The sequence below is a fragment of the Lagopus leucura genome, unplaced genomic scaffold, assembly GCF_019238085.1.
Source record: "Lagopus leucura isolate 7727_CA_CO unplaced genomic scaffold, USGS_WTPT01 Super-Scaffold_1, whole genome shotgun sequence".
NCBI lineage: Eukaryota > Metazoa > Chordata > Aves > Galliformes > Phasianidae > Lagopus > Lagopus leucura.
In genome coordinates, this window is record NW_024962250.1 from 5,045,175 (window position 1) to 5,057,051 (window position 11,877).

An 11,877-nucleotide genomic window follows, 5' to 3' on the forward strand; every position below is an offset into this window, starting at 1 on the left:
CTTCGGCACTGACTCCTGCAATGAGTTAACAGACAGAAAAGCCAGAATCAGAGGCACAGCTCTCAAGAATCCCAATCTGCTCTCCTCCCAGACAGCTCATTTGTTGTGTTTGGGAACCCACCAGCAGGCAGGCAACAGATTATGCAGATAGGGAAGCTTTTAAAATAATGTGTCCAATTATCCTTGTGCCTGGTCAGAAGCCCCATACTTATACTTGTGGTAAGAATGACTTGTCTTTTTCTTGGGGCACTCTCCCTTTCTCCTTCTGTTTTTATTTCTTAGTCTTTGTGTCTTCCCTGGAAAGAGAACTGGCTGTTTAAGCATCATCAAAGCCTACTACTTTTCACAAAATATATGTTTGCAAACGTAACCCCATTGCACCAGAGACAAATACATCCTGGTCCCAGAGCTGTCATCACAGCTGTATGCTTTGTACTGTGTCTCTGAATGGATTCCTCCCAAGCTGAATACAGTAATGCTTTAAAGTAGCATATTTGTTAAGTATTCTGTCAGGAGCATAAATCAGAATGGCACAGCATCATTTCTACTGGGCAGGTAAGACCCTAGGAGGATCCTAGAGCTGCACAAGGCATGGAGACCAAACCTCACACCACATCCTTGGCAATGAAAAGGAGCTCAGGATCAGCTTCTGGGAAAAGATGTTTCCACACCAGCACTCATGAGACCTTTCAGAGGCACAAATCCAAACGTCCAGGCAGCAGCAGGGGTGCAATCCCATCACTGAGGGCAGGAATGAACAAACTCCTGGGATTCACTAGCATGATGTGTTTTCTAGGCATGTCACTCAAGGCAGCCTTAGCCAGTTTAGTCACCCTCAAAGGACAGCATCCACTTCTTGTGAGGTTTTGCTTCTTCTGGGATCCATGGCGGTGCAAGCACCCAAATATTTCACACCTGGCAGTGCCAGTTCATGTCTGCACTTCTCCACATCCTTCAAAGTCTGGGATGTAGCAGCTGAGTGCAGACCAGAAAAAAATCAGCCACAGAGCTTGAGTGCTCCCCAAGCTTGGGAGTACTCAGATCCCTGCATTTGCTCCGGTTTCCTCTCTGGCTTAGGCTGGGAATGTTTGTGCCAACAACCTAGAGAAGAAAATGAAGTCCATTGCACACAGATGCTTGGCCAGCTCTCAGTAATGAAACACGTCTTTATCGTCCGTGATTTTTGATTTAAGGAAAGGGGCAAAACTGCCCACAGTTTGCAGAGAAAATAAAATATATAAAAAAAGAAGCAAGCCCCAATGCTTATGTTGTGAAATGCAGCTTCCTCGGGACAATAAAGACGTGTTTCATTATGGAAAGTGGCCGACCATCTGTGCGTATTTGATTCGTATCCCTCAGATCTGGGAAGTAACAAGGCCAGTTTTACACTCACTTTACTGACTATAGCTGTGCTGACGTGTCTGACTTTGTAAACACTACCAGCATTTTTGGAGCAAGGAACACATGCCTCACGCTCCTCTGGGCACGTTCCTTCTGCAGGGTGCACGGATCCCCTGTGCGGGGCAGAGACCTGGAGTATGCTGCAGGCTGCTCGGCATTGCACTGCATGGCTGTGTCTTGAGATTCTATGCCAGACCTCTGCATGCTTCTGCACTCTGCTCAGATGGATTTTTCAAGCAAGAGAGAGGAACTGGGCTGATGTACCAAGAGATGGGCACTTCCCATTGGAGAGGACACCACTGTGGGAAGGTACCTTGTATGAAAGGTGGAATAGAGCTGAGGGTGAAGTATGCAAGAAGGCTCATTTCAGGTGTCAGATTCTTCATGACGTTGAAGGTTTCACCACTCATAATTCACCTGTTGGAGGCCAAGCCTTCACACAGAACGTTGGCACTTACATTCTGACATAAGCATTTACAATCAACAGTCATAGAATAATTATGGTTGGAAAAGACCACTAAGATCACCTAGCCCAAACCCAGCCTAACCCCACCATGCCACTAACCATGTCTCTCAGTACCACATCCACACGTTTCTTGAAAGCCACCAGAAACAATAACTTTGCCACCTCCCAAGCAGCCTGCTCCAGTACCTCACCTCTCTGAGAATAAATTCTTCCTAATATCCAACCTGAACGTTCCCTGGCATGACTTGATGCCATCACCTCTCAACCTATAACTGTTACCTGGGAGAAGAGGCTGACCTCCACCACATCACAACCTCCTTTCAGACAGACTCATCAATCTCAGTCACTCCCCATAAGACTTGTGCTCCAGATCCCTCACCAGCTTTGTTGCCCTTCTCTGAACAAGCTTTAGGGCTTCAATGTCTTCCTTGCAGAGAGGAATCCAAAACCGAACGCAGTACTTGAGGTGCAGCCTCACCAGAGACAACTACAGAGGGACAACCACCTTCCTGCTACCAGTGACTGCACTATTTCTAATACAGAACAGGATGCCTTTGGCCTTCGTAGCAACCTGGGCATACAGCTGGCTCTTGTTCAATGAGGCTCATTTCTGAGTCGTGATGCAGTCTGTCTGTCCACTTTTCTCTGATGCTTCCTCTAGATATTCAAGTACCAAGACTGCCACTGGCTAGGAAAAATCCCTCCAATTTCAGGACAGACAAAGCTCTGGGACGAGTAACCGTTGATACCTACCAATGTGATTGAAGATGTACCAAAATCTACTCAGTCTTCTTCAGAATCCATCAAAGACATCATAAAGTCTCCAGCTGTGACCACCAGCACTTGGATTGGGTCCTAAATGAAGCCATGTGAACTATTTGTGAACAGAAGAAACACAGCCCTAAGCGTGCAACATACTAGAGATGTGATGTTCTCCAAACAGCATGCAAAATAGTTGTATAAAAACAAAATAATTTTTAAAAGGGGACAAAAAAAGAAAAAAAATAGAAAAAAGAAAGAAAGAAAGAGAAGAGAAGAGCAGAGCAGAACACAAAAGTACAGCCTCCCCCAAGGTCTGTTACATGCGGCTCAGAAAGGGTAATACAGTATCAGGAGCCCTCATTTCTAAACATGAGGCAAGGAGCTGGAATTGGTGTTTACACAGTCATTTTAAAGAAGGAAGAGAGTTTAATTTCAACAGCACCCCACCTACAGGTGGGCCTGGATATCATTAATGGCAGGTGCATGTAATCACAAAAACACCAATCAAATAATAAAAACATTAAGTATCAACTCAGGATCAAAGGAATGAAGCAAAACCTCTACTCTAGCTCAGCCCTACATGTCAGCCACATGCTTCAGTACCTACGGTTTCAAGATCTCTCATTCCTCTGAGGCACGTGTGTTTGGATCGCTAGGAAAGATGAGGAGCCTCTCCTCCTGGGCTCCCACCTGTAAAATCAGCTGGCAGCAGCTGGGGCTAAGGAAACTGAGCTAAGGGAAATTTCGGGATAGGGCGATCTTGTAAAGCACTATCAGCAATATCAGCCTACCAGTGAGAACATATTTAGCTGTGCCTGGTGAAGGTTTGCATTATCTGGCTGCCCAGGGGCAGGTGACAGTGCAGCACTGTTAAAAGCAGGGTATGGTCAAAAAACTTCGTAGGCAGGAGTCACATGCTCATCAAGCTAAGACTAGCTTGAAGAGTTAGAGAATATATCGCCTGGATGAATCTTGTACCAGGTCACCAGGAGAATGCTTTAGATAGGATTTAATAGCTTTTCCCCCAGTTCTAATTCCCATTAAATCAAAAGCTTTGTGCCTGACAAAATGCCAAAGCATTTTTTGAAGCGCTTGGTTAAATGTTCTCCTCACTTGCAGTGTGAGAAGCATGGATTTAATTCCCTGGCTTTCACTGGTACTTACCCAGGGCCTTGGTGCTGGGGCAGGGTCTGGCTGATGTTCCCTCTCTGGTCCCTTCTAAGGCTCATGTTCACAGGATGCACAGAACAGCTGCCCTGGGAGGGTCTGCTGCTGTCTCCCACGGGTTGTGCTGCAACATGGCTTTCTTGGGGTTTTATTCTTTCTGAATTAACTAGCTGCTGGCCACTGGAACTGGTGCCTTCGATCTGTAAACTGCAGCTGCTTGGCATAGTGTGTCCAGACAAGCGAGTTAAAAAAGGAAAGAGAGCAAGAGATTTGTGCACACAGAGTCCAGGTCAATGGTGGTTTATTAAGTCCCATTAACCATATGGTCACGATTATAATAAAAGTCTGAGTTATGGCCAGTGACATGTGTAACCTCCCCTCCAAAACCTGATATATATACATATATATATATGATGGGTGTAGATTCGGTGTGAGTGCCGACCTGTATCACAGGGCTTTTTAACCCTTTCTGATCACCAGAGGAAAGGCAAAAAGACTTAACTGCAACTCAATTATACCTGGTAACTGCAGCCTGGTGAAGCCTCACCAAAGTTTCAGCCTCTCCTGCTGCTGCAGTCCCAGTGCTATCACTGGGATCCTTCTCCACCTGTCAGCAGACTTGCTTGCAGCTAAAGCAGGTCACCCCAGGCTGTGTGGCTGTAATTCAGAACAGAGTTTAGTGCTGCCAGTGTCTGAGTGTTTTTGTCAAAGGCTGGCTCGGAACTGACACACCTTCAGGCTGAGGGAACACTCCTGGTGCTCTGAAGACATCACATTGCTTTGGTACCACAGCAGGAAGCATTCCACCAGCACATAACACTCTCACAAGTGAGATGCAAGTGTCCTTCAGCTATTCCACTGGTCAAAGAGCTGAGGTAAGAAGAGGCAAGGGAGAATGCAAGTGATGAGATTGATAATAAATCCAGAAAGCATGAGTAGGGAGAAGCAGCAAACTGAGGTCAGTTTACCTGGCCAGTCCTGAGAAGACAAAAGTCCTTGACCTGATCTCCTCTTGAACTTAAATAATGTGATTATGAAAGACCATACCCAGACCAATTCTCTTCCCAGGTCCTTAGCAACATGTGGAACAAATGCCATCACCTTGTCTCCAGACACCTCCTATTCTGCCACTTTCCTGTGCATTGCATGTCCAACCCCAGCTGGAAGGTACACTGGACCCAGCACTTACCCCTGCACGCCTTTCCATGCAGCCCCACAAGCCCCCCCCGTTAGCAGCTACCTAAATCTCCATTCTGAGGAGCAATTTGCCCAAGGGACCCCAGGCCTGCCTAGAAAAAGCCTCTGTCAGGGGCTCACCTCACCTTCCCATTGCTGGCGGCCTCAGAGCTTCAGACAGCAAAACCGAGGACATAAATACAAATTTGGTCAAGACAGCATTGAAAAGTGCCGGACGTGCAAAGAAATGACCTAAAAGGTAGAAGTCAAGGATAAATAAGAACAGTCCATGTAAACTGTGTGCTCATCTTAACAATAAACAGAGCGGCTGCTGCAGGGGAACTTGAAAGGGCTGTGCTTGGCCAAGATGGATGGTTTGCTGAGCTGCTCCGGGCTCCGGCCGAGGGGCTCAGCATGAGTAATGGGGTGCGAGAAGCGCTTGCTCACCAGGGCCGGAGCAGGCCTGCGCCTAAGAGGGGGAGTACGTAATGACCATACGGGTTATTTATTGCTTCATTTGCTCATTAGCCTGGCATCACCTCCAGTCTCCAGCCGCAGCACGTGATGGCTTTGAACCGGCGCCCCGGGTGTGGCGGGTGCTGTGACACGCGGTTTTGATGTGTGCCCCACAGCTCCCGTAGGATTTCCGCTCGGCCCCGCTGTCCGACTGAGGATAAATCACCCTCCCCTCCCTGTGGCAGCTCTGGGGCTTATTGGCATTATCTATCATTGTTGAGTCCTCAGCCAGACGTGCATAAGCTTACCGTCTCTCAACAGTGAGGACAGGGTTTCAGCGTGCTGGCAGGGCTGAGGAACGGTGAGACGAAGCCTCACGGGCTTCCCCTGCCTGCCATCCATCACCGGTAGCGTGTCAAACTGGAGCGCGGTGGTGGGACACGGCATGCTCAGCTGCAGTTGGCAGGTGGGCAAGTCCCATGGGGAGAGGAGCAGCAACAGCAGCCAGCAAGACTCGCACCCTCTGATCTCCTCTGTGAAGAGAAATGTCCCCCACTGGTGCTCCCAAGCTGGGCAGCACTGGCAGACAAGTGTGGTTTGAGGGTGAGCCCAAGACAACAAAGCCCAGCTTGGTGGTGGGCTGCTGTGGGTTCTCTGTACACGAGCATGGCCTGGTGAGAGGCCAGTGGCAGCAGTTGTCCATGGTTGTGGGGGTTCTTCTGTGCAAGTAATGTGGCCACTACAGCACAAGACAAGCATATGTGTCCATGCTCTGCAGGATGGTCATATATATCTTCCTTCCCCTCTGAAAGCACTAGGCTCACCTAACTATGTGCAAACTAATCTGTAACTTTGTCTTAGAAGGGTTTGTCCATATTCTGCACTAATGGTTTACTAGGTTATACAGTTATACATGAGCACTGGGAAAGTACTTACCAGCAGAAATTGGCACACAAACAATTACCTGAGTAGGCAAATCAAGTACCTAACCTCCGACATCCCACAAGTATTAAAAAATGGAGTGGGAGATCACCAGTAAATGAAAGCCCCCTCTTCCTCCTAACAGCAAACAAACAAACAAACAACAACAACATAACAAAAAAAAAAAAAAACCATCTAGTTAGGAAAAGGCAAAGCAATGCAAAACAAACAAACAAACAAACAACATTTCATCATGCACCAAAAGGCTTTAATTTGTGCTGGGAAGAACCTCAGGAGTCCTCTGCTGAGAAATCCTGGGCTCTGACATGGAAATCTGAAGACCAAAGGCAAGAGCCCTCTAGAAGCTCTGAGGAATTGCAAAAAAGCCTGATTCTAGCTGGAATCCAATACAGTAGATTAGTGTGATTAATGGAGAACAGCAATCAGTGCTTGATTTGCCCATAAGGGCAAACCTGAGGTCAGCTAATTCAGTCCTGGATAAGGGATATGAATCACAGATCACAGAATCACCCGGGTTGGAAGGGACCTCAAGGATCATGTAGTTCCAACCCCCCTGCCTAGCAGGGCCACCAAACATACACATTCAGATCAGGTTGCCCAGGACCCCGTCCAACCTGGCCTTAAACACGTCCAAGGACGGGGCATCCACAACCTCCCTGGGCAGCCCGTTCCAGGGCCTAACCACTCTCCTAGTAAAGAACTTCCCCCTAACATCCAACCTAAATCTTCCCTCCTTCAACTTCAAACCATTTCCCCTAGTCCTGCTGTTACCAGCCCTTCTGAACAGTTTACTCCCCTCCTGGGTGTCATATGTCCCCATATGAGGGATGTCAGAAGGCAAGATGGCATTTTTAAACTTGCAAGCCCACTGAAAAATACCTTTTTTTGTCAGTGCCTGCCCAGGAGGCATCCCCACAGCTTTTTTGGAGACAACCAGAAGCATGGTGTTCCTGGGTGCTGTTCTGAGCACCCACTCTGTCTCGATTCTCTACAGAATGCTTCTATAGTTTTAATGGTAATTTGCAAGCTCTAGATAATGCCAAAGCTTAATTATCTCCCCTACTTCCCTCCCTCTAACCTCCTCATCCCAGCTCCGTGCAATGCAAGCAGCAGCTCTCCCTTTTTAAGGATGTTTTCTCGTTTTTTTCCTGATGCTCTGTTCTGGCATATGCCCCACATATGTCCACAGAACTCAGTTCCCTGGGGCTGCAGGCAGGGGGGCAGCTGCATGGCATGCATGATACCCTTATTAACACATTTCCTTCCCAGGCCCCCAAAGCAAACGTCTCTGAAATGCTTCAGAGGTCAGTCATGGTTGTCTGTGGCCTCTCCTGCGCCAGCAGACAGCACCACAGGGAAGTATAGAGCCAGGTTTTGCAAAGGCTGCTCCATTCCCTTCTCATTAGCCATCAACATATGTCCTGTCTGCTCCAACCAAGTTGTGAGAGCAGAGTGCAGACGCAGAGCCCAGGTGCTCTGACCCAGGCAGGGTGAGGAGCCTCTCTAAGCCTGGAGGAGCAGGATGCTCCCACAGTAAACCCAAGCACACCTCTGTGATGCTGAATGACAGAGGCATTGAAGGCATCTATTTCAGCTCTTTGGAGCCAGATGCCTCCTCCTTCCTCTGCTGGGCAGAGCGCCGGCTCAGCATGGAGTATTCTCTTCCATTTCCTAGGGATGTCAGTCAAAGCCAGGCTCTTGGAAGTTCAAGCGTGGCCAAAAGGAAGCAGATTTCAAAACACACCCCTCCCTCCATTCCCCCCTTCCTAGGCCTTTTGTTTCCAGTCCCCCCTCCTCCCATCAAAGAAAGAAACAAGAAAAGATTCTGGAGTAACCAAGCCATGATCTATCATTCTTTCAGGGGAGTTTCTTCTAATATTAATCAATGCAAGCCTCCCTCCCTGCTTCTCCCTCTTCAAGAGAGCAGCAGGCTTGGAAAGCTCAAGCGGGTTTCTGATGGATCTTGCAGCAAAATCCCTCAGTTCTCAGCAGGAGTGAGATGGTGTCGGGGCAGTTGCCAGGCTTTCTGAGATTTCTGGAAGATAAATGGGAATCACTGCCTATTGCCTCACGCTATGAATGCATAGGACACCCAGAAACTTTACTGCAAAGCAATTGGATTCTCTGTTCTATGAATTAGAGCCGGTGTCCCTGCATCGACGCCACCAACCCCAGCAAAGGTGAGGCTCCCTCTGGCAGCTGATAACACCTTCTCTGTTTTGCTTCTCAGCCCTGGACCAGGCAGCAGAATGTAAAGATGATCCTAAATATATCAGCTGCTGACAGACCCTGGGAGAGGCCTCCCAGTAACTGGGTAGCAAGAATACAATTTCTCAGGCCACTTTTCCACTCTCAATTCTCTGCTCTTGGTCCCTCAGGGAGGGGCAGTGGAGTGAGACAGGAGCAAACTGTCTCCTCCCTGTGCTGGTGGTGACAGTTTTGGGCAAGAGACAAGTCTGGGCTGTTTGGAGGGTACAGAGGGACTGAAGCAAAGTGTAGAAGCTGCCTCCCCTTATTGCAGCATGAATGCCTCTACTTTTAATCCCTACTGATGATCCAAAGAATGCCCTCAATGTCTGCCAAGCGGGCCGCTCCTGTGCTGGTTGGCCTCCTGCCCAGCTATGGAGCATGTCTCTAGATGACAAGGGGCACATGAAGATGTCCCAGCTTCTGCTTACAAGGAGGTATAGCAGGTGGCCGGTCAGCAATAAGTATCCCAAGTAAGAAAGGACAATTTCATGTTTCCAGATAATCTTAGAAGAATTTCCTCCAAGTCTGGCTCTCCCCTAACTCTCCTGGCTGAGGTTGAATTCATTTTTATTATGTCTGTTATTTCTTATTGGCTATTTTTGCAGAACTTCATTTGCAAATCCTCACACTCATGCTGTTAATATAGTTTGGCAGCTGGATTTCCTCCAGTCTATTAAAACCACAGTGCAGGTACTATGATCTCCCAGAAATCCTCTCAGACTCTGCTGACTTGATATACTTTTGCCACAATCTCTGCCAACAACACCCCCTAACTTCTCCAAAACTTGGCTCTGGTCAGTTTTCTTTCATCATTTCGTTATTTAGTTAATTAGCACCGTAGCAGCACTTAGTCTTCCTGATGGCCTTAAAAACACAGCAGACAAAAGACAGAACGAAAGGGAACCTTTCAAAACCCGGCATGAGAACCTTGTTACTGATGCATAAGCAGACCAAACCACCTCCGAAATATCACTCTGCAGGAACCTGTGCTCTCACCCCACTTTTTCCTCATTTCTTCCTTTAGCCTGGCCTAGCACATGAGACCTTGCTCAGGTACTTAATGAGCAACAGTACTTATAACACTGTCCCTCATTAAGAGGAGTTAACTGAAAGAACTGATAGCAGACACCTGGTTCTCCAGCTGAGGGCCAATTGAGCACACACCTAACAACAAGCTATGAGTCAATCAACTTACCCCACAAATAGCAAGCAGTGTAAAGGTCCCTTGAGCTCTCCTGCATGATATCAGGCTGCACAACAGGATAGCCCCTTGAGTACGGATGCCTTTAGGGGCTATACTCCTTTCCCAAATTTCATACATTTCCCAAAAACTGGAAGCAGCTTTTTTTTTTTTTTCTGAATAAAGTGTTTATAGCATCTGAAATGATCTTAAAATCCCGCACCACTGAAAATCATAAAATATTAGTTTTCAGTTTGGCCAGCAAAGCAAATTCATCAACGATGATGTTTCCCATGCAAGTGATATTTGGGAGGCTGAAGTGTCTCTTGTTCTGCTCAGTCTGTGTCTTTAAGAAGGAGGGATGACAAGAGGCTGGCGTGCAGCAGCTGCTAGCATTTCCAAGACGCTTTGTATTATGGCAGGACAGAAGAGTTGACAGTCTCTTCTCAGTTCTGTGGTTAGCTGGCTACAGGCATGCAGTCATTACTCTATATTAATGTGAGATGTGAACATCGTTTTGCTGGTTATAATTATTCTCCAAGTGGTACAACCTTAAAAATTATAGCTTTGGAGAATCTCTTCCTCTGTAGTTCTTCCTGGGAGTCCCTGCCTGGGTTGGTTCCCAATAATGAGATTTTCTAAGGGGGCTGGGGATGCACTGATTGATTTATTTGCTTTTGGATGCTAATTAACTTTGATGTTTTGCAGCCACACTCCTGGCTGCCATACTGCATGCAGGGGAACTGTGGGGCCTATGCCTAGTCAAAAGACCACAGTGGGGCTTGGAAACATTGCTGTGTGCTGTGTTTTGCTGCGGCTCTCCATACAGAAGCAGAGGTCTTTCTGAACAGCTTCCCTGAGAGATCTCGATGGACAGGAATGGGGATGGCCCTGCATACCAGGAATTGGTAATGTGGCCAAGGCACATAGATATGCCCTAATGTGGGGCTGCTCTCCAGCAAACTGGGGCCAGGATCTGCCTGAGCCTCATAGGGAGCTGTAACTCCTGGCAAACAGTTGTCCTGCAACCCCCAGGGCCTCCAGTGTCCCAGCTTCCTGAGGAAGATCAAGGGAAATCATATGAAAACATATGAAACAACTGCTTAAGAAGTGGTGAAAGGGCTCAGCTACTTCTTATCTCAGCAAAAGGCACAGTCATCAGTGTTTGCCCTGAATTTCAGTGCTACGTTCTCCACTAAGTCTGCGAACATGGGGCTGTGTGGCTGCTCCACATTGCTGAGCCTAAAGCTCCTCTCACACGGGCAACATCCATTAGCGGTGACAACTTCTGGTAACACTCAGCTCTCAACAGGATTCCAACCAGAAGCAAAAAGCCATCCCCTCCATCACCATAGACATTCAGCACACGTTGAAATGAGTGATAGGGAGGCCTAGAAGCTGATGCAAAAGCCCTGCTATGTCTCCTAGGTTTGTGCCAACGTGGCATGTCAGACCACAGGCCAACTGAGGGGATTTAGGAAGAAGTGTGGGTAGCTAATGCTAGGTGTTGATGTTCCTCCTCAGCCCGAAAGACTTCTGCTAACTCATCAGGAGCAGCTGGCCTTCAGATAGAGCCCAGAATGTACTTCATGATTCAGGTGAGAATGTGGCATCCAGACTGCTTGAAGAGCAAAACCACATTTTAGTGGTTTTTCTCTTCAAACAGCCAGCTCCTCACTCCCTCTTTGCTTTGTCTCAGTGCTCACCAGGATAGAGTGAAATAGCAGAAGAGGGATGGACTCATTCTTCCTAGTAGTGGAGAAGAAAAGTGGCTTATTTTGCAGAGAAAACAAATCCCGTGCTTATGAATTTGAGGAACACCAGAATTAATGTTTACATGATGCTGCATCTAGTAGAGCAACATGTCTCTGCCTTTATGGTAGCAGCTATCATTGTGCAACACACATTGTAAGTCAGCAAGACCTCCTGCATGTTGCTTGTGGAGCTCTGGCTTTGCGCCTCTTCTCCAGCCAATTTGTGCCGTACCCTGACTATTTAGCAGCTTGCCACAGTGATGAGACAAGCCATAAATCCCATGCTGTGAGTGTCCACTTGGAGCTCTGCACTGCCACGATGA

The 11,877-nt window shown here is 47.6% G+C and overlaps 1 long non-coding RNA gene across 1 annotated transcript; it reads right to left on the reverse strand.

Moving 5' to 3' along the window:
- Nucleotides 1-1,054: 1,054 nt before the first annotated feature.
- Nucleotides 1,055-3,283, reverse strand: LOC122177725. Its single transcript, XR_006178135.1, has 3 exons — nt 3,233-3,283; nt 2,621-2,722; nt 1,055-1,101 (listed from the first exon to the last, which is right to left on the reverse strand). It is a non-coding gene; the product is annotated as an uncharacterized LOC122177725 (long non-coding RNA).
- Between the last annotated feature and the right edge of the window lie 8,594 nt (nt 3,284-11,877).